At 36.9% G+C, this 21,413-nt stretch overlaps 2 protein-coding genes and 2 long non-coding RNA genes across 4 annotated transcripts in view; 2 read left to right on the forward strand and 2 right to left on the reverse strand.

Moving 5' to 3' along the window:
• LOC309510160 (uncharacterized protein) overlaps positions 1 to 21,413 on the forward strand; it is a 169,527-nt gene that overhangs the window by 94,156 nt on the left and 53,958 nt on the right. The gene's annotated exons all lie outside the window — the stretch shown is intronic.
• Positions 1 to 21,413, forward strand: part of LOC309510152 (NACHT, LRR and PYD domains-containing protein 12-like) — a gene marked incomplete at its 3' end in the record, with an annotated part of 757,492 nt that overhangs the window by 94,035 nt on the left and 642,044 nt on the right. The window lies entirely within an intron of this gene.
• Positions 15,707 to 16,959, reverse strand: LOC309510167. The gene is made up of 3 exons (XR_014210232.1): positions 16,725 to 16,959; positions 16,146 to 16,454; positions 15,707 to 16,038 (listed from the first exon to the last, which is right to left on the reverse strand). It is a non-coding gene; the product is annotated as an uncharacterized lncRNA (long non-coding RNA).
• On the reverse strand, positions 19,801 to 21,267 carry LOC309510171. The gene is made up of 3 exons (XR_014210236.1): positions 21,139 to 21,267; positions 20,803 to 20,944; positions 19,801 to 20,267 (listed from the first exon to the last, which is right to left on the reverse strand). It is a non-coding gene; the product is annotated as an uncharacterized lncRNA (long non-coding RNA).

A 21,413-nucleotide genomic window follows, 5' to 3' on the forward strand; every position in this document is an offset into this window, starting at 1 on the left:
TCCTCATCAACTGAATTGTCAGATGAGCTCACTACAGCCCTTGCTGCGGGGCGGTGGTGGGCGATAATGGAAGTTTCAGACCCCATATCTAAGTATCCTGACTATGAGGACCTCATCTCAGACCAGTGGTGGGAAACAGTGGAGGAAGGAGAAACATCATGCCCCACATCCCCGGTCTTCAGTGAAGCATCTGAGAAGGCTCATTCCCAGCACTCGGGCTTCTCAGATGGGAAATATAAGGGGGGAGAACTGAAGACAACGAAGCAGTGGAGGCAGCAGAACTCTCCCAGTGCTAAAAAAGAGGATCTCACCTCATCCCTGGTCTTCGGTGATACATTGGAGAAAGCTCAGCACTCAGCACCTGTGCCTGTTGTGTCCCCAAAGCGAGCACCTGTGCCTGCTGCATCTCCAAAGGGAGCACCTGTGCCTGCTGCATCTCCAAAGGGAGCACCTGTGCCTGCTGCGTGCCCAAAGGGAGCACCTGTGCCTGCTGCATCTCCAAAGGGAGCACCTGTGCCTGCTGCGTGCCCAAAGGGAGCACCTGTGCCCATAGGGTCCCAAAAAAGAGGAAAACTCAGGATCCCCGAATATTTGACTAAACATCTGAAAAAGGCCGCTTTAGAAACACCCACACCCATCCAGTCACTACAGAGGGCACCAGTGGCTTCCTCAAAGGTGCTCACATGCTCCTCACATGGAGCACCAATGCCAGACAAGATCTCCAAGAGGAGAAATCCTAAAAACCCTGAGCTGCTGAGGCAGCATTTGCAAAATGCACCAGTGCTTGTGTCTTCCGCAAACCTCAGGATCCCTAAGCAGCAGAGGCAGAAGAATATCCAAAAGGGAGTGTCTGTGCCTGCCAAGATCCCACAGAGAACACTTGCTCCACCGTGTTCCCCACAGCAACCACCCAGTTGCTACCAAATTGACTATTTATGTAGCATATTTGCTAAATGTTGTGTCATTTCAAATATTTAATTGAAATTGTACATGATTTATATGAATGCATGTACACATTAATAAAAGGTTTTCAACCTCATCCAATAAAACATTTGTCTTAGTTTCAATTCATTTTACCATTATTTGTTTTATTTTGCAGGTAATATTTTTTTCGTTCAAAACATTGTTAAATATAAATATTTTTCATTAAGAGCTCAACTAAGAAATATTTGTTTTTCGACGAATGTACAATTTCAAGGTTACTCGGCGAAGCCAGCGCACGGGCATTAAACACATATCTCGACCAGTCACTACTGCAGCGTTAAACAGATTTCAACAAGATTTCAACGTCAAACAAACCAGACAACTCGTTTAAATAGTATTTTTCTACAAACTGTTAGCTAATAATTTTGTCAAGATGGCTACTGTAGTGGCACAGTCTCATTATATATTCGGATTGCGGACAGGAGTGAGGAATAATTTGTTGTATTTTGATGAGCAAACCATCATATTTCCGTGCGGAAACAACTGTGTGCGCTATAACATCAACCAAAAATGCCAGAAGTTTATTCCAGGTACTTTATTATAGTAAACATACATTTTTAGACACTTCATACGTATTTTAATAGGCTATATATTATATGTAATATATAGTAGGCCTATGTCTTGTAGCCTATATTATAGGCTCATAATATCATATGATAAGTATTAACGTAAATTATATCATTATCACTTGTCTCACTAGTCTTAATATAACTATTACTGGTTATTAACTGTATTTCTTGTGAATATCTGGGCCAGTGAAAAATAAGGTTTTCAACTGATAAAAAATTCAAAAAGGTTAAAACTGCACATCAAAGTAGTTATTATCTTTATGGGGGTGTTTTTTACTTATTACTAAAATCTCAATTTTAAACAATGTATTTTAAGCGGTTTAACTGAGAATCATGTGACGACACCAGTCAAAATGTCATACGGGATAACGTTAATGCATTTTCTAAATATTATGATATTAAAACTTTTCAAATCAATAATACTTAATGAATATATAAAGTGATGCAGTAAACAATATTTGGAGCACAGAAAAAAATGTTTTGCACAAACATTTGTGCACGTTCTACGCAATGCTACGTGCTGCAGCGTTCTGAAAGCTGCCAGTTTACACCAATGAGATGAAATGGGACGGTGTATAGCAACAACTCTGTACTTCCATTCCAATTTTTGACTTTTCAACAATGTTTTTTTTTTACAGTTGGATATCATTTGTAGCATCATAAAATACAACGAGGACAGAGATAGTGAGAATCTTTTTATTTTTTATTTTTTTTTATTGCAAGATGTACATAAATTGGGATCACAAACAGGGAAAACAAATAAACAAACAAACAAACAACCAAAACAAAACCAATACAGTCAGGAACTGACAGATGCGTGCGTTTGTGTGTGTGCGTGTGTGAATGTGTGCGTGTAAAGGTAACTGGGTGGACGTGTCACAGTACATACTTTGAAGAACAAGAGATAGATAAAAAAAAAAAAAAAAAAAAGGAAGATAGTGAGATACTGACTACAGCTGCATTTCTAGTAGTGATGAAACTGAGAAATTGTCACATTTCCCTAATTCACTGCATTGTTCTCGGTTAAGGCTGTTGTTTTCTAAGGTCAATGTTTGCCAGCTCTTAGAAGTTGAAAATCTGACACTTGAGTACTGAAATTGTGGATATGTGTAAGTAATGTATAAGTTAATAAATATCTATGTAATGAAAATTCTTTCTTTTTTTAATTATTTTGGACAAGATTAAATATTAAGAAATGTTCCTTAATGGTAAACATGTTTTATTAAATCCATATCTTTTTGTTTGTTTAAAATAAATCATTTCAATTAATTTGTATTTTTAAAAATGAGAAATAATTGTATAATTAAATCTATATCTATTTGATTGGAGAAAACAAATAATGTCTAATACATATTTCTTAAATGTGATTTTTTATTATATTAAATCTATATATTTTTGTTTAGATCAAAAACAGAATTTAAATTAATTGACTTTCTTCAATAAGAAAAATATACTTTGTGCCAAGGTTTAGAAAATACATAGAAAATATTGGTTAGGGCAAGTTATTTATTTTTCATTGGCTCAAGTTATAAAATATAGATGTGAACCCTACATTTTTTTTAATTGGATGAATGAAAACCTTTTTTTCAGTGTGTGTGTGTGTGTGTGTGTGTGTGTGTGTGTGTGTGCGTACTGTTTTGGAAATATTTTTCTTTCTATATATAGATATGTAAACTGTATATTTATTTATTTGTCAATGACAACACACATTAATTAGCACATTAGGCTAATATGGATTTATTCCCATGGAAATTCTTGGCTCTAAGAATATATATTTGTAAATCTCATCAAAAGACAAAATTAAATGTTAAAACTAAATTCACTGTAAATATAATCTTAATTTGAGTTTCATAAACTCGGCGTTGCGTTTGAAATCCGAATTTTATTATTCTCCATTTTTTCAATCAATACATATTACATAGCGAAAATAACCTGCTGAAAGAAGCAGTTTTTTTGACAAGAGACATCGTTATGTTTCGCTCCTCTGTCTGCGCTTCAGAGAGCATCTAAAGCCGCTAAACGTAGGCCTATGGAAAGTTTTCAGTCAGGGAAACTGTTTCTCAAAGATGAGCAACGATTTATAGATTTATTTGGAACTATTTTCGTTGCCGATATATAGAGCAAAATGTAAGTCATGTAATATTTACGACTTAATATAAAAAAAAACGTCCTGCTGATGTTCGGGACAGCACTCTTTCTCGTCCTATCTGTTGCTTTTTTAAATAATTGTCATAAATAGAAAAACACAAGGATAGCCTACAGGAACTTTTTTTGTGAATTATATTCTGTTTCAGAAATGTTTCAGATGGCAGATGCTTTTATTGTAGGCTAATATCTGTAAAAAACAAAACAAAACAAAAAAACAAAAAAAACAGTGGTCTGTTATTCTTAATAACAAAATGTATGCCAGCTTCACTTGCTCCCGTTTATGCACCAGCTGCAAATGCTAAAAATAAATAATAAACAGCGCTAGTTTTTCTATGAACAATCATGAATTAAAAAAGCTAAGTCAGTCTTTGTTTGTATTGCATGTTCACTTTTAATACAGCGAAACAGCCTAGGTCTTCCATTCCTCTCAAACTCTTGTGGTCGACTGTGACGTCACTCGTGTGACCGACTGTTACGTCAACTCGGGTGGCTGACTGTGACGTCAACTCGGGTGGCTGACTGTGACGTCAATTCGTGTGGCCGACTGTGACGTCAACTGTCGACTGTTACGTCATAATGATCGTGAGTATAAACAGTGCCGCGGATTTATTCTTCTTGTAGCGAGTAGGCGATTGTGAAATTACTATATACATTTACATTATGTGCATCTGAGTTGTGCATATTAGTAGGGAAATTGATACAAAATTGATTATTCAAATAATCTCTTCTGTTTCTCTTTCTTTAGTGTTTCACAGATATAAATTGCAAGAAGTATTGTTCACTTCTAGTTCATTTTCGAGTATGTCAACCATGCCCACCATTTTTGAGAGTACAGAGCAGTCCTCATCAACTGAATTGTCAGATGAGCTCACTACAGCCCTTGCTGCGGGGCGGTGGTGGGCGATAATGGAAGTTTCAGACCCCATATCTAAGTATCCTGACTATGAGGACCTCATCTCAGACCAGTGGTGGGAAACAGTGGAGGAAGGAGAAACATCATGCCCCACATCCCCGGTCTTCAGTGAAGCATCTGAGAAGGCTCATTCCCAGCACTCGGGCTTCTCAGATGGGAAATATAAGGGGGGAGAACTGAAGACAACGAAGCAGTGGAGGCAGCAGAACTCTCCCAGTGCTAAAAAAGAGGATCTCACCTCATCCCTGGTCTTCGGTGATACATTGGAGAAAGCTCAGCACTCAGCACCTGTGCCTGTTGTGTCCCCAAAGCGAGCACCTGTGCCTGCTGCATCTCCAAAGGAAGCACCTGTGCCTGTTGTGTCCCCAAAGCGAGCACCTGTGCCTGCTGCATCTCCAAAGCGAGCACCTGTGCCTGCTGCATCTCCAAAGGAAGCACCTGTGCCTGTTGTGTCCCCAAAGCGAGCACCTGTGCCTGCTGCATCTCCAAAGGGAGCACCTGTGCCTGCTGCGTGCCCAAAGGGAGCACCTGTGCCTGCTGCGTGCCCAAAGGGAGCACCTGTGCCTGCTGCATCTCCAAAGGGAGCACCTGTGCCTGCTGCGTGCCCAAAGGGAGCACCTGTGCCTGCTGCATCTCCAAAGGGAGCACCTGTGCCTGCTGCATCTCCAAAGGGAGCACCTGTGCCTGCTGCATCTCCAAAGGGAGCACCTGTGCCTGCTGCGTGCCCAAAGGGAGCACCTGTGCCCATAGGGTCCCAAAAAAGAGGAAAACTCAGGATCCCCGAATATTTGACTAAACATCTGAAAAAGGCCGCTTTAGAAACACCCACACCCATCCAGTCACTACAGAGGGCACCAGTGGCTTCCTCAAAGGTGCTCACATGCTCCTCACATGGAGCACCAATGCCAGACAAGATCTCCAAGAGGAGAAATCCTAAAAACCCTGAGCTGCTGAGGCAGCATTTGCAAAATGCACCAGTGCTTGTGTCTTCCGCAAACCTCAGGATCCCTAAGCAGCAGAGGCAGAAGAATATCCAAAAGGGAGTGTCTGTGCCTGCCAAGATCCCACAGAGAACACTTGCTCCACCGTGTTCCCCACAGCAACCACCCAGTTGCTACCAAATTGACTATTTATGTAGCATATTTGCTAAATGTTGTGTCATTTCAAATATTTAATTGAAATTGTACATGATTTATATGAATGCATGTACACATTAATAAAAGGTTTTCAACCTCATCCAATAAAACATTTGTCTTAGTTTCAATTCATTTTACCATTATTTGTTTTATTTTGCAGGTAATATTTTTTTCGTTCAAAACATTGTTAAATATAAATATTTTTCATTAAGAGCTCAACTAAGAAATATTTGTTTTTCGACGAATGTACAATTTCAAGGTTACTCGGCGAAGCCAGCGCACGGGCATTAAACACATATCTCGACCAGTCACTACTGCAGCGTTAAACAGATTTCAACAAGATTTCAACGTCAAACAAACCAGACAACTCGTTTAAATAGTATTTTTCTACAAACTGTTAGCTAATAATTTTGTCAAGATGGCTACTGTAGTGGCACAGTCTCATTATATATTCGGATTGCGGACAGGAGTGAGGAATAATTTGTTGTATTTTGATGAGCAAACCATCATTCCGTGCGGAAACAACTGTGTGCGCTATAACATCAACCAAAAATGCCAGAAGTTTATTCCAGGTACTTTATTATAGTAAACATACATTTTTAGACACTTCATACGTATTTTAATAGGCTATATATTATATGTAATATATAGTAGGCCTATGTCTTGTAGCCTATATTATAGGCTCATAATATCATATGATAAGTATTAACGTAATATCATTATCACTTGTCTCACTAGTCTTAATATAACTATTACTGGTTATTAACTGTATTTCTTGTGAATATCTGGGCCAGTGAAAAATAAGGTTTTCAACTGATAAAAAATTCAAAAAGGTTAAAACTGCACATCAAAGTAGTTATTATCTTTATGGGGGTGTTTTTTACTTATTACTAAAATCTCAATTTTAAACAATGTATTTTAAGCGGTTTAACTGAGAATCATGTGACGACACCAGTCAAAATGTCATACGGGATAACGTTAATGCATTTTCTAAATATTATGATATTAAAACTTTTCAAATCAATAATACTTAATGAATATATAAAGTGATGCAGTAAACAATATTTGGAGCACAGAAAAAAATGTTTTGCACAAACATTTGTGCACGTTCTACGCAATGCTACGTGCTGCAGCGTTCTGAAAGCTGCCAGTTTACACCAATGAGATGAAATGGGACGGTGTATAGCAACAACTCTGTACTTCCATTCCAATTTTTGACTTTTCAACAATGTTTTTTTTTTACAGTTGGATATCATTTGTAGCATCATAAAATACAACGAGGACAGAGATAGTGAGAATCTTTTTATTTTTTTATTTTTTTTATTGCAAGATGTACATAAATTGGGATCACAAACAGGGAAAACAAATAAACAAACAAACAAACAACCAAAACAAAACCAATACAGTCAGGAACTGACAGATGCGTGCGTTTGTGTGTGTGCGTGTGTGCATGTGTGCGTGTAAAGGTAACTGGGTGGACGTGTCACAGTACATACTTTGAAGAACAAGAGATAGATGAAAAAAAAAAAAAAAAAAGGAAGATAGTGAGATACTGACTACAGCTGCATTTCTAGTAGTGATGAAACTGAGAAATTGTCACATTTCCCTAATTCACTGCATTGTTCTCGGTTAAGGCTGTTGTTTTCTAAGGTCAATGTTTGCCAGCTCTTAGAAGTTGAAAATCTGACACTTGAGTACTGAAATTGTGGATATGTGTAAGTAATGTATAAGTTAATAAATATCTATGTAATGAAAATTCTTTCTTTTTTAAATTATTTTGGACAAGATTAAATATTAAGAAATGTTCCTTAATGGTAAACATGTTTTATTAAATCCATATCTTTTTGTTTGTTTAAAATAAATAATTTCAATTAATTTGTATTTTTAAAAATGAGAAATAATTGTATAATTAAATCTATATCTATTTGATTGGAGAAAACAAATAATGTCTAATACATATTTCTTAAATGTGATTTTTTATTATATTAAATCTATATATTTTTGTTTAGATCAAAAACAGAATTTAAATTAATTGACTTTCTTCAATAAGAAAAATATACTTTGTGCCAAGGTTTAGAAAATACATAGAAAATATTGGTTAGGGCAAGTTATTTATTTTTCATTGGCTCAAATTATAAAATATAGATGTGAACCCTACATTTTTTTTAATTGGATGAATGAAAACCTTTTTTTCAGTGTGTGTGTGTGTGTGTGTGTGTGTGTGTGTGTGTGTGTGTGCGTACTGTTTTGGAAATATTTTTCTTTCTATATATAGATATGTAAACTGTATATTTATTTATTTGTCAATGACAACACACATTAATTAGCACATTAGGCTAATATGGATTTATTCCCATGGAAATTCTTGGCTCTAAGAATATATATTTGTAAATCTCATCAAAAGACAAAATTAAATGTTAAAACTAAATTCACTGTAAATATAATCTTAATTTGAGTTTCATAAACTCGGCGTTGCGTTTGAAATCCGAATTTTATTATTCTCCATTTTTTCAATCAATACATATTACATAGCGAAAATAACCTGCTGAAAGAAGCAGTTTTTTTGACAAGAGACATCGTTATGTTTCGCTCCTCTGTCTGCGCTTCAGAGAGCATCTAAAGCCGCTAAACGTAGGCCTATGGAAAGTTTTCAGTCAGGGAAACTGTTTCTCAAAGATGAGCAACGATTTATAGATTTATTTGGAACTATTTTCGTTGCCGATATATAGAGCAAAATGTAAGTCATGTAATATTTACGACTTAATATAAAAAAAAACGTCCTGCTGATGTTCGGGACAGCACTCTTTCTCGTCCTATCTGTTGCTTTTTTAAATAATTGTCATAAATAGAAAAACACAAGGATAGCCTACAGGAACTTTTTTTGTGAATTATATTCTGTTTCAGAAATGTTTCAGATGGCAGATGCTTTTATTGTAGGCTAATATCTGTAAAAAACAAAACAAAACAAAAAAACAAAAAAAAACAGTGGTCTGTTATTCTTAATAACAAAATGTATGCCAGCTTCACTTGCTCCCGTTTATGCACCAGCTGCAAATGCTAAAAATAAATAATAAACAGCGCTAGTTTTTCTATGAACAATCATGAATTAAAAAAGCTAAGTCAGTCTTTGTTTGTATTGCATGTTCACTTTTAATACAGCGAAACAGCCTAGGTCTTCCATTCCTCTCAAACTCTTGTGGTCGACTGTGACGTCACTCGTGTGACCGACTGTTACGTCAACTCGGGTGGCTGACTGTGACGTCAACTCGGGTGGCTGACTGTGACGTCAATTCGTGTGGCCGACTGTGACGTCAACTGTCGACTGTTACGTCATAATGATCGTGAGTATAAACAGTGCCGCGGATTTATTCTTCTTGTAGCGAGTAGGCGATTGTGAAATTACTATATACATTTACATTATGTGCATCTGAGTTGTGCATATTAGTAGGGAAATTGATACAAAATTGATTATTCAAATAATCTCTTCTGTTTCTCTTTCTTTAGTGTTTCACAGATATAAATTGCAAGAAGTATTGTTCACTTCTAGTTCATTTTCGAGTATGTCAACCATGCCCACCATTTTTGAGAGTGCAGAGCAGTCCTCATCAACTGAATTGTCAGATGAGCTCACTACAGCCCTTGCTGCGGGGCGGTGGTGGGCGATAATGGAAGTTTCAGACCCCATATCTAAGTATCCTGACTATGAGGACCTCATCTCAGACCAGTGGTGGGAAACAGTGGAGGAAGGAGAAACATCATGCCCCACATCCCCGGTCTTCAGTGAAGCATCTGAGAAGGCTCATTCCCAGCACTCGGGCTTCTCAGATGGGAAATATAAGGGGGGAGAACTGAAGACAACGAAGCAGTGGAGGCAGCAGAACTCTCCCAGTGCTAAAAAAGAGGATCTCACCTCATCCCTGGTCTTCGGTGATACATTGGAGAAAGCTCAGCACTCAGCACCTGTGCCTGTTGTGTCCCCAAAGCGAGCACCTGTGCCTGCTGCATCTCCAAAGGGAGCACCTGTGCCTGCTGCGTGCCCAAAGCGAGCACCTGTGCCTGCTGCATCTCCAAAGGGAGCACCTGTGCCTGCTGCATCTCCAAAGGGAGCACCTGTGCCTGCTGCGTGCCCAAAGGGAGCACCTGTGCCCATAGGGTCCCAAAAAAGAGGAAAACTCAGGATCCCCGAATATTTGACTAAACATCTGAAAAAGGCCGCTTTAGAAACACCCACACCCATCCAGTCACTACAGAGGGCACCAGTGGCTTCCTCAAAGGTGCTCACATGCTCCTCACATGGAGCACCAATGCCAGACAAGATCTCCAAGAGGAGAAATCCTAAAAACCCTGAGCTGCTGAGGCAGCATTTGCAAAATGCACCAGTGCTTGTGTCTTCCGCAAACCTCAGGATCCCTAAGCAGCAGAGGCAGAAGAATATCCAAAAGGGAGTGTCTGTGCCTGCCAAGATCCCACAGAGAACACTTGCTCCACCGTGTTCCCCACAGCAACCACCCAGTTGCTACCAAATTGACTATTTATGTAGCATATTTGCTAAATGTTGTGTCATTTCAAATATTTAATTGAAATTGTACATGATTTATATGAATGCATGTACACATTAATAAAAGGTTTTCAACCTCATCCAATAAAACATTTGTCTTAGTTTCAATTCATTTTACCATTATTTGTTTTATTTTGCAGGTAATATTTTTTTCGTTCAAAACATTGTTAAATATAAATATTTTTCATTAAGAGCTCAACTAAGAAATATTTGTTTTTCGACGAATGTACAATTTCAAGGTTACTCGGCGAAGCCAGCGCACGGGCATTAAACACATATCTCGACCAGTCACTACTGCAGCGTTAAACAGATTTCAACAAGATTTCAACGTCAAACAAACCAGACAACTCGTTTAAATAGTATTTTTCTACAAACTGTTAGCTAATAATTTTGTCAAGATGGCTACTGTAGTGGCACAGTCTCATTATATATTCGGATTGCGGACAGGAGTGAGGAATAATTTGTTGTATTTTGATGAGCAAACCATCATATTTCCGTGCGGAAACAACTGTGTGCGCTATAACATCAACCAAAAATGCAGAAGTTTATTCCAGGTACTTTATTATAGTAAACATACATTTTTAGACACTTCATACGTATTTTAATAGGCTATATATTATATGTAATATATAGTAGGCCTATGTCTTGTAGCCTATATTATAGGCTCATAATATCATATGATAAGTATTAACGTAAATTATATCATTATCACTTGTCTCACTAGTCTTAATATAACTATTACTGGTTATTAACTGTATTTCTTGTGAATATCTGGGCCAGTGACAAATAAGGTTTTCAACTGATAAAAAATTCAAAAAGGTTAAAACTGCACATCAAAGTAGTTATTATCTTTATGGGGGTGTTTTTTACTTATTACTAAAATCTCAATTTTAAACAATGTATTTTAAGCGGTTTAACTGAGAATCATGTGACGACACCAGTCAAAATGTCATACGGGATAACGTTAATGCATTTTCTAAATATTATGATATTAAAACTTTTCAAATCAATAATACTTAATGAATATATAAAGTGATGCAGTAAACAATATTTGGAGCACAGAAAAAAATGTTTTGCACAAACATTTGTGCACGTTCTACGCAATGCTACGTGCTGCAGCGTTCTGAAAGCTGCCAGTTTACACCAATGAGATGAAATGGGACGGTGTATAGCAACAACTCTGTACTTCCATTCCAATTTTTGACTTTTCAACAATGTTTTTTTTTTACAGTTGGATATCATTTGTAGCATCATAAAATACAACGAGGACAGAGATAGTGAGAATCTTTTTATTTTTTATTTTTTTTTATTGCAAGATGTACATAAATTGGGATCACAAACAGGGAAAACAAATAAACAAACAAACAAACAACCAAAACAAAACCAATACAGTCAGGAACTGACAGATGCGTGCGTTTGTGTGTGTGCGTGTGTGCATGTGTGCGTGTAAAGGTAACTGGGTGGACGTGTCACAGTACATACTTTGAAGAACAAGAGATAGATGAAAAAAAAAAAAAAAAAAGGAAGATAGTGAGATACTGACTACAGCTGCATTTCTAGTAGTGATGAAACTGAGAAATTGTCACATTTCCCTAATTCACTGCATTGTTCTCGGTTAAGGCTGTTGTTTTCTAAGGTCAATGTTTGCCAGCTCTTAGAAGTTGAAAATCTGACACTTGAGTACTGAAATTGTGGATATGTGTAAGTAATGTATAAGTTAATAAATATCTATGTAATGAAAATTCTTTCTTTTTTAAATTATTTTGGACAAGATTAAATATTAAGAAATGTTCCTTAATGGTAAACATGTTTTATTAAATCCATATTTTTTTGTTTGTTTAAAATAAATCATTTCAATTAATTTGTATTTTTAAAAATGAGAAATAATTGTATAATTAAATCTATATCTGTTTGATTGGAGAAAACAAATAATGTCTAATACATATTTCTTAAATGTGATTTTTTATTATATTAAATCTATATATTTTTGTTTAGATCAAAAACAGAATTTAAATTAATTGACTTTCTTCAATAAGAAAAATATACTTTGTGCCAAGGTTTAGAAAATACATAGAAAATATTGGTTAGGGCAAGTTATTTATTTTTCATTGGCTCAAGTTATAAAATATAGATGTGAACCCTACATTTTTTTTAATTGGATGAATGAAAACCTTTTTTTCAGTGTGTGTGTGTGTGTGTGTGTGTGTGTGTGCGTACTGTTTTGGAAATTTTTTTCTTTCTATATATAGATATGTAAACTGTATATTTATTTATTTGTCAATGACAACACACATTAATTAGCACATTAGGCTAATATGGATTTATTCCCATGGAAATTCTTGGCTCTAAGAATATATATTTGTAAATCTCATCAAAAGACAAAATTAAATGTTAAAACTAAATTCACTGTAAATATAATCTTAATTTGAGTTTCATAAACTCGGCGTTGCGTTTGAAATCCGAATTTTATTATTCTCCATTTTTTCAATCAATACATATTACATAGCGAAAATAACCTGCTGAAAGAAGCAGTTTTTTTGACAAGAGACATCGTTATGTTTCGCTCCTCTGTCTGCGCTTCAGAGAGCATCTAAAGCCGCTAAACGTAGGCCTATGGAACGTTGCAACCCAGAGTCCAGTGAAACCTGCAGTACCTGCACATGTCCACTTGATGGCAAAGTCTGTCAAGAAACCCCAAACATTATACTTCCATCAAATCTGAACACAAGGTGACAGTAAAGTCATGAGATATAGTTCAAATGCTTTTCATGTAAGTCCATAAACTAGTCTTAATTGTACTTTATCATAATCTCTCAGATGTTTTATTAATTTAGTGTTTATAACTTTATTAAAAAAGCCTGTTTATACTGATAGTGGCTTAATTGCTGGCAACAGCAAACAGTCTACAGTTACATAAGGAAATATTACTTGGTGGAATTATTCTTTTTGGATATTATTAATAAAAATGATTTATTTATCATTTTTATTCCTATTGCTGTTGTTGACATGTGTAGCTTATTTCTTTAAGGGTTGAAATACAAATAAATAAACTGACAAGGCAAACAAAAAGTTTTTCCCTCTTGAAGAGATAGTTCATCATCATTCACTCAAACACTCATGTTGTTCCAGACCTCAATTACTTTATTCTGTCAAACACACAAAAAAAACAAATAAAATAAAATAATAATTAATCAGTTTTTTCCCCTTCATGTAGTAGAAGTCAATGGTAACCAAACCGGTTTGCTTTATCAACATTCTTCCCAATATCTTTATATATATAATGACTGAGCATCCTGGATTGGATCCTGTTTGTTTAAACGTGTATTCTCTTCAGAATGCATACATTTATCGAGCCGACTATGGAACCTTACCCTGGTATTCCAGAGTTCTCGCGAGAGCACAAGTTGAATTTGCTCAGCGAGTTAGATTTAGGTCTGGATTTCCAGGCTGTGTGGTGATGAGGGTTCGCCGTGAGTTTCCAGATGATCAGGGCAGATATGTTGGTTTCCTACCAGCTGATGATTGAATCTGGACACCATGGTGGAAATGACCTCCTCCTTGTCTGGCCGCTCATACTCCGCACAAAGGTCTGATAGTATGGGTATCTTAAGTACCTCATCCATGTATGGAGCAGGGTCCACAAAAACATGCTCAAATATTAGGTCCTGCAGGTCATCTAGGTACTCTGTGCAATAAAACAAAATGTATTTATAAATTTATATCCTGTTGATGATGTTGCTTGTGCACGACCAGCATTTTCATTGTAATGAAATGCAGCCAGGTTTAGTCTGCAAGTGCACAGACACAATTCAGGAAAATAGCCTATAGTGATGTAAAGTTATTTTAACAGCAGTTAAATTACCTGCACAACATTCCAAGAAATGGGAACACTGTTACGTCAGAAACGAGGACACAATGTGCAAGTAAAAAGCTTTTATTTAATAGTCAATGATGATGATGATGATGATGATGATGATGAATAATCCGGGTGATGCAGGCGGTGGCACAGGGACTTTGATGGTCAGACACGGAGTGATGGATGAAGTGCAGCGTGCTCTGATGAGTGATGACGTGATCCAGACATGAAACGTAATCCAACAAAGACGCGAAACCGGAACACAGGAACTCAAGACGGGACACGAGGCACGGGAACAGGATCAGACAACACAGAGACTTCATGCAACGATCTGACAAAGGAGATGAGAAAGTGGTGAGCATTTCTAGGAGATGAGATGAGTGGCAGCTGGTGATGATGAGTGATTGCAGCTGGATACTGATCAACCGTAACGATCCGGACACACCCACTCACACACATGTAAACAACAAGGCACGAGACTAGAGAGAGACATTGGATCTATGAACCGTGACAAACACCACATTTTTGGGGGCAAACCGTAGAATGTCACTATGAAATGACTCCAAAGATGAAGTCTGGTGATGTGGACTTAGTTTGGTGATGTCCTTCAAAATCCGCGTGTTTGTCATCACTTTCTCCAGCTTGTAGAATGCCTGAGTTCCTATGAGAAATGATACAAAAATTGCATTAATTACAACTAATAACTTTAATTTTAGGTTATTTACACTTCGACTAACAAAATGATAAAATAATTTTGCATCTGGCTTTATCATATGTTCAGATCTATCTACCGAAAATATATGCAAAATCGTACATATTTAATGAGATAATGCCTAATTTGCATAATGAAACATATACATTTCTAAAACTTGTAATACATTTTTTTTATATACTTGTGTAAGTAATCAACTGAGGAAGTTTCATGGTGATATCTATTATTTAAACATTTTACCCTATTCACCTGTAGTGTCTCACCTTAAAAATAAAAAATCCACCCGCAAACCGCCCATATTCTTTGATTTAGATCTGCATCTGATCATCACATTACAATTATTCAAATTCTTAGTGTTAAGCATGATAATATGGTAACATCACACTGAAGTAGGCTGATTTAAAATGAACATTTATTTAAAATAAAAGTTCTTCTTTTGGCAAAATTACATTTCCTTAATAGCCTAAACAGAGGCTTTACTCCCTTCAAGCTTAAATTGTCAATGTTTCATTACATCACTGTTTGAAAACACTCAGAATCATTTGTTGTACCTTTATAAAGGGCATTTTCCCCTAATTTTATTAAATGTATGCTCCATCTTTCATTTCAAATTCTTAAATTTGATAAATATATTCAATTAAAATAATTAGACACTAGGCTGTTACCAATAAAATTAAATCATTTACATTGAAAAATTATAACTATTAAATTAGATTATTTTAAATATTTTTGAATATACAAATAAGGAATGTTGAAAAGAATGAAACTTTATGAAACTAGCGTTTTATCATTCAACGTTTACACTTGCTTGAGAAGTTGAAGTCGTTCTCTATCGCCACGGTGGTTAAAAATGGTACGGTCCACAATAGGGGTGTCTGAAATCGCTTTACATTAAAATGTTCCTACAGTGAAAATAGGAGTTGACTTGTATTGTAACTGTAATTATATTTTTTCACAATATCAGAAAAATTATCTGACCCCCCCAAAACTGATATTTCTGTCCCCTACTGGGTCTTCATTGGGGGGTATAGTACCCCCCAGTACCCCCTGTAATTCGGCGGTCAGTTACAATACACTCCAGAGTAACACCACGAGCTTCCAACAGGGCAAGGCTCCTCTGTAATCCTTTTTCCATGTGGTAGCTTCCTCCCACTTCGTTACTCTGAAATAGACAAGTATAGGGAACGAAACAATCAACTTAGACAAACCAGAAGTTTTAAACTTCTCAAAATGTAATTTTTTTAAATAGTGATATTTCTTCTCTCCCACCTGAACCAGCTCTGGTGTGTCCACAACGGTGTTGGTCTGAAGGTCCATCAATGTATAGCTTCCAAACTTTGCAGAGTGGCCTTTGAAAGTAATATTACACAAAGCATTATTACCACGAGTGCATTGAATTCAGTTAGATACTACCTATGCATGTTATGCTTCATGATCCGGAAAATACCCGAGCATCCATGCATCCTTCTTATTTACAACTATGTACCTGGTGAGTCAGCCCTCATGTCACCTCCAACGATGACCCTTTCCCTTTCACTCAGGCGATCTAGCGTCTCATTTTGCCATTTTGCTTGAGCACTAAGAAACAAAAACTCGTACTGGTTAACAAATATTAAATACAAAAGTAACAAAATATAATAATAATAAAATTCTGAACCAGGGGTGTTAAACTCAGTTCCAGAAGGATCAACAGGCATACTTGAACTTTTTTAATGAGCCTTAGAGAGTTGATTAGCTGCCTCAGGTGTGTTTAATAATGATTAGAGGTAAACTCTGCAGTGCTGTGGCCAACAAGGAACTCAGTTTGACACCCCTGTTCTAAAACAAATGCACAGTTTTGAAACTTACGACATGTCTGCTGTCTCCGTTAAAGTTGTGTCCGTCTCTGCTGGATCAAATGTATAATCTTGCTCTTCAGGTGCTACTACAGATGATGTGTCCATTAGGGTTTCTTCGTCATCCTCTTCCTCCAGTTCCACACGAGGTCTCTTTGATGGCCACTTTATAGGTGTAGAGGTCCTAAATATTAAACCAGCTGCTGGTGACAAACTGTCAATGTCTGAAACTGTATCTGTCGTCTGGACACCTGTAATATACAAAGTAGTTGTGTGTTACTGTTATGTGACACTTATTGTGTAACAAGACTAGTTATAAGTCCTCTGTATAAGCAGTATCATGTAAGCAGGGCTCCAGACTAACTTTTTTCACCTCCGTCCTGGAACCGTCCTGAAAAACGATTTGAACCGTCCTAAAGTGAATGTCAACCGTCCCAAAATAAACATGTTGTTTCTGTACTTTGTTATTATCATCTATAGTTGTTAGTTACATAATAAAAACACCATTAAAATGTTTATGATATATATTATTATATTTATTTAGCTCCATTCAAAGTAGTTATCTGTAAACAGGTAAAAAACAGATTTAATAAAAAATAACAGGAGTTAAATGCTTTTTTGTATTCATGCAGAACAAATATGTGCAGTTCATGCAGATAAATTCATGCAGATAAAAATACATACAGCTCAAAACGTTTTTGAGTTGGTTGGATTAAAAAATAACAAATAAATACTGGTGACTACATATCTCAAAAATATCATCATTCTTTATTCTTTCAAGCAGACATATTTATTTGTATGAATTAAATATAATGAATCATTATTAAAGCTATTAACGAGTAGTGAATGCTTTTCTCTTTTTCTTTTGTTGCTTGATCAATATTAAGGACACAGACCGCATTAGGTTTATCACTGTCTGTCACTTTAAGACATCGGATCATGTCCAATGACGTGCGCTGATGCACATCCGATACACTCAAAACTGTTTAAAACATAACCAACATAGTTTACGTGAATACTCTCCAAAACGGACATTTCGACATAATATTGTGTGTATTTGTCCACTCAGACACGAAAGAGAGCTCAGTTCAGTACTCGCGCGCTGTATGGGTGTCTTTGTGCATGGCTGCACGCTTCGGGTCGGGTGTGTGCACACAGAAAACCGTACCGAATAGAGCTCTTTTTTTGCGTCGTCACTCTTATTCGGGTCTATATGTCTGCTCTACTCATTCTCCCAGACGTTTAAGTTTTTTAACGTTTTATGAGACATGCATGTCAGCCCGTGTGCCGCTGGGTAGATCAGCACGTTACAGTCCAAATGTGCGCATCAAACGCAGGACATCAGTTCTGACTGGATCGCTTCCCAAATCGTCACTATCTAACATTTTTGTCTAGGTTTTATTCGTTGACGAAAATGTCAATAGATTTTCGTCATGGTTTTTGTCATTCAAAACTAGTTTTATTTAGTTATCGTCTCGTTTTTGTCTGTGAAAATAAGCCATGTGATAGATGTACCGCGAAACAAGTCTCCGGGTGAGTAACCGGCCAGTGATAGTAACTATAGTAACAGCATGAGAAGACACGCTCCGTTGTAGTCAGCGCTTGGTCGGTTAATTTTGGCATTTTCTAAGTAAGTTACCCTAATAGGCTAGAAATAAATGAACACGCATACAAAAATGTCTTTCGTCCTGTAGGCGTCCTGGAGAATATTTCTGTTCGTCCTAAACACATTTTCTATCGTCCCCAGGACGATAGGACGCCGTTAGTCTCGAGCCCTGCATGTAATACATAAACATACCTGAACTCCTGTAGCGAACATGAAACGTCTTCATTGATGACTGAGTACCAACAGACTTGGTCAGCGGTTTTGCGTCTGTCTGGCAAGCAACATCTCTGGTTTGGCTGCTCTGTTCTGATGTGCTGTCCTTAACAAATAAAGATTCCACTATCAGCGCGATAAAAAAATCATGGACTCATGGTGCTATCACATGCTATCACAAACTTTATAAGTCTAACATGTTATTATGAACTTGACAAATTCAAAGGCAATTTGGAAAACCAACGCGTAATACATACTTCTAGATGTGTAGCTGGATCACGAACAGTTGGCACTGCTACATCCTTCAGGAGACATTTTTTTGCAAAACCTGCTTTATACTGAGCCTCATTCAAAAAGCTGTCCGGTGTAAAATGATTGGAGCAGACATAAACGAATTTTGGTAGAGTTGAGGGAGCATTTTCTTCAAAAACAAACTTAATCCACCTCGTCTTCAGCGGTTCAGATTTCGGGAGTAAATAGAGAGAGGCTATGTGGATTATTACATCCAGCCCAACGCTTGGGAGACATTCTCGTCAGTGCAGCGATGGCGGATGTGATGCCCGGAGAAAAATCTGTGGAAGCAGTTTTCCAGGATCTGGAGCAGCCTGAGGATGGAACATTTCAGATATCAAAAACTGTTTTTGTTTTATTTATTTTTTTATAATATTAATGATCAATGTCAGTGGTCACATCAAATTGTTACTTTGGTTTCACTTTATTTTGGTCCCTTTAAGACATTCTATAAGTCTATAAGTAACACTGCACATGTCTACTAACTCTCATTAGAGTATTAGTAGAGTATTAGGTGTTTTATTTATTATTTATTAGTGAGTATTATTTGGTGCCTCTAGGCTTATTTGTTGATCACATTTATACCTAATGCTTCCTACGGGTGTATTAACTAAAGTAATCTGCACTTAAACAACTCAATACACATTCAGGTTTTGGCCAACTTACAATATAAAGATAACGATCATTGTCAATCTTGCGTATCAATCAATACACCTGGCCTTGTATTAAGTATTAAACCATCTGTAAATTGTTTTAAATGTGTTTTGATGCATGCAAGAGCAAAATGTTTGTACAATTCAGTAAGATTTACCTTTTTGCCATCAAATTTGCGTGTTCCCAGGAAAACCCTGCCAAATACTCCGGATCCAATTAACTGTTCCACGTTATAGAGAGACTCAAAGGACTCTGAAAAACAAACAGAAAAATGTGAGACAATTATTAGCTTGCTAGATCCATTGTTTTATTTTTAAAATATCAGTGCTGGTCGAGCAACAGTAAATGTGATCGGACGTGTTAAAAACTTGACTCAGTTATGCATGAAATAGCTAAATCTCTATCTGTAGACTTTGCACTGCCAAGCCTTATTTCAGTCTCACCTGTTGAGCTCTCGTTCACAGGAGAAGCCTCCACGGCACCCTGAGCAGTTCGGCCAGTTGATGTCTCTGTTGGCTCGACAGGAACTTGACCCGGCAGCGGAGGACACAGAAACCCTTCGAGGCTGTTGGACCTGGACAAACCCTTTTCGCTTGGGCTCTCCGATCCATCGCCACTCCTGCTCCCCTCGACGCTGTCCGAGCCTCGGCTGCACAGATTCAACGACTCTCTACTTCCTCTCTCGACATGGGCCTCAGGGGGGGGGTGAGGACCAGGGTGAGGACCAAGATGAGGATGGCGTGATGCCCGGAGAGGAATCTGTGGAAACAGTTCTCCAGGATCTGGAGCAGCCTGAGGATGGAACATTTCAGATATCAAAAACTGTTTTTATTATTTTTTAATTTTTATTATATTAATTATCAATGTCAGTGGTCACATCAAATTGTTACTTTGGTTTCACTTTATTTTGGTCCCTTTAAGACATTCTATTAGTATTAGTAGAGTATTAGTAGAGGGTTAGAATAAGTTGACATGTAGTTGAAAAGTTACTTATAGTCAGTAGAGTGTCTGTTGCTAGATGCATTGTTTTATTTAAAAAATGTCAGCGCTGGTTGAGAAAATAATATTATAATGGGGGAAATCATTTTAATATTCTGTAAAAACAAGCCTTATTTTTTAGTGGAAAACAAGATAATACTTTTTAAAATTATGTTGGAGAAATAATGATTTACCATTATTATATAGTATCAAGCGCTATATAAATGAAGGTGATTTGACTATAACAAGAACATTACAATGAACACAAATTAGAAAATCTCACTACAAATAATCCAGAATTTAAGACAAAAGATAATAATCCTACTCTGCTTGTTACACTTCCACACACCTGAAACTGATCGAGTGAATCTCCTCAGCTTCTCCAATCTAGCGTAGTGTACGAACAAACCATGGATGTTGTAACATCTGCTCTAAGCTGGGGCGTTCAGCTGGATCGCGAGCTAGACACTGTCCAATCAGATCCCTGCAGTCTGTACACATTTTAATAAGGAGAGAGCTGGTTAGTCATGACCATGTGACCTGGCATTTTTGAAAACAGCGATGCTCTCGGTGTACGTTGAGCTACAGTATATATAAAAATTCTGACACACTACAACCTTTAACTTTCTGTACAACTCGTTTGCTTTATGTGTGTTTATCCATGTTATCATCATTATTCACTCACGTTTGGATAAGTTGGGGTTCTGAAATGTAACTTCGGCTTGTGTGATTTCCGTTCTATTACGAAAAGGAAGACATGTGTTCGACAACTCGTACAGCACCACTCCTAGAGACCAGACGTTTGCTGGGACGGCGTGGAATCGAGGTTCTGTAAAGACTTCAGGTGGGCAGTAATCCGGAACTCCTGTAAGGAAGACATTTGCACATTGTTGAGCTTTTTTTTTTAAAGCATCATCAAAAAATTTGTAAGTCACTACCTTCAGGTTTCCACACTCCCAA

The sequence above is a fragment of the Leuciscus leuciscus genome, assembly GCF_965113295.1.
Source record: "Leuciscus leuciscus genome assembly, contig: SUPER_11_unloc_3, whole genome shotgun sequence".
In the NCBI taxonomy this organism is placed as follows: domain Eukaryota; kingdom Metazoa; phylum Chordata; class Actinopteri; order Cypriniformes; family Leuciscidae; genus Leuciscus; species Leuciscus leuciscus.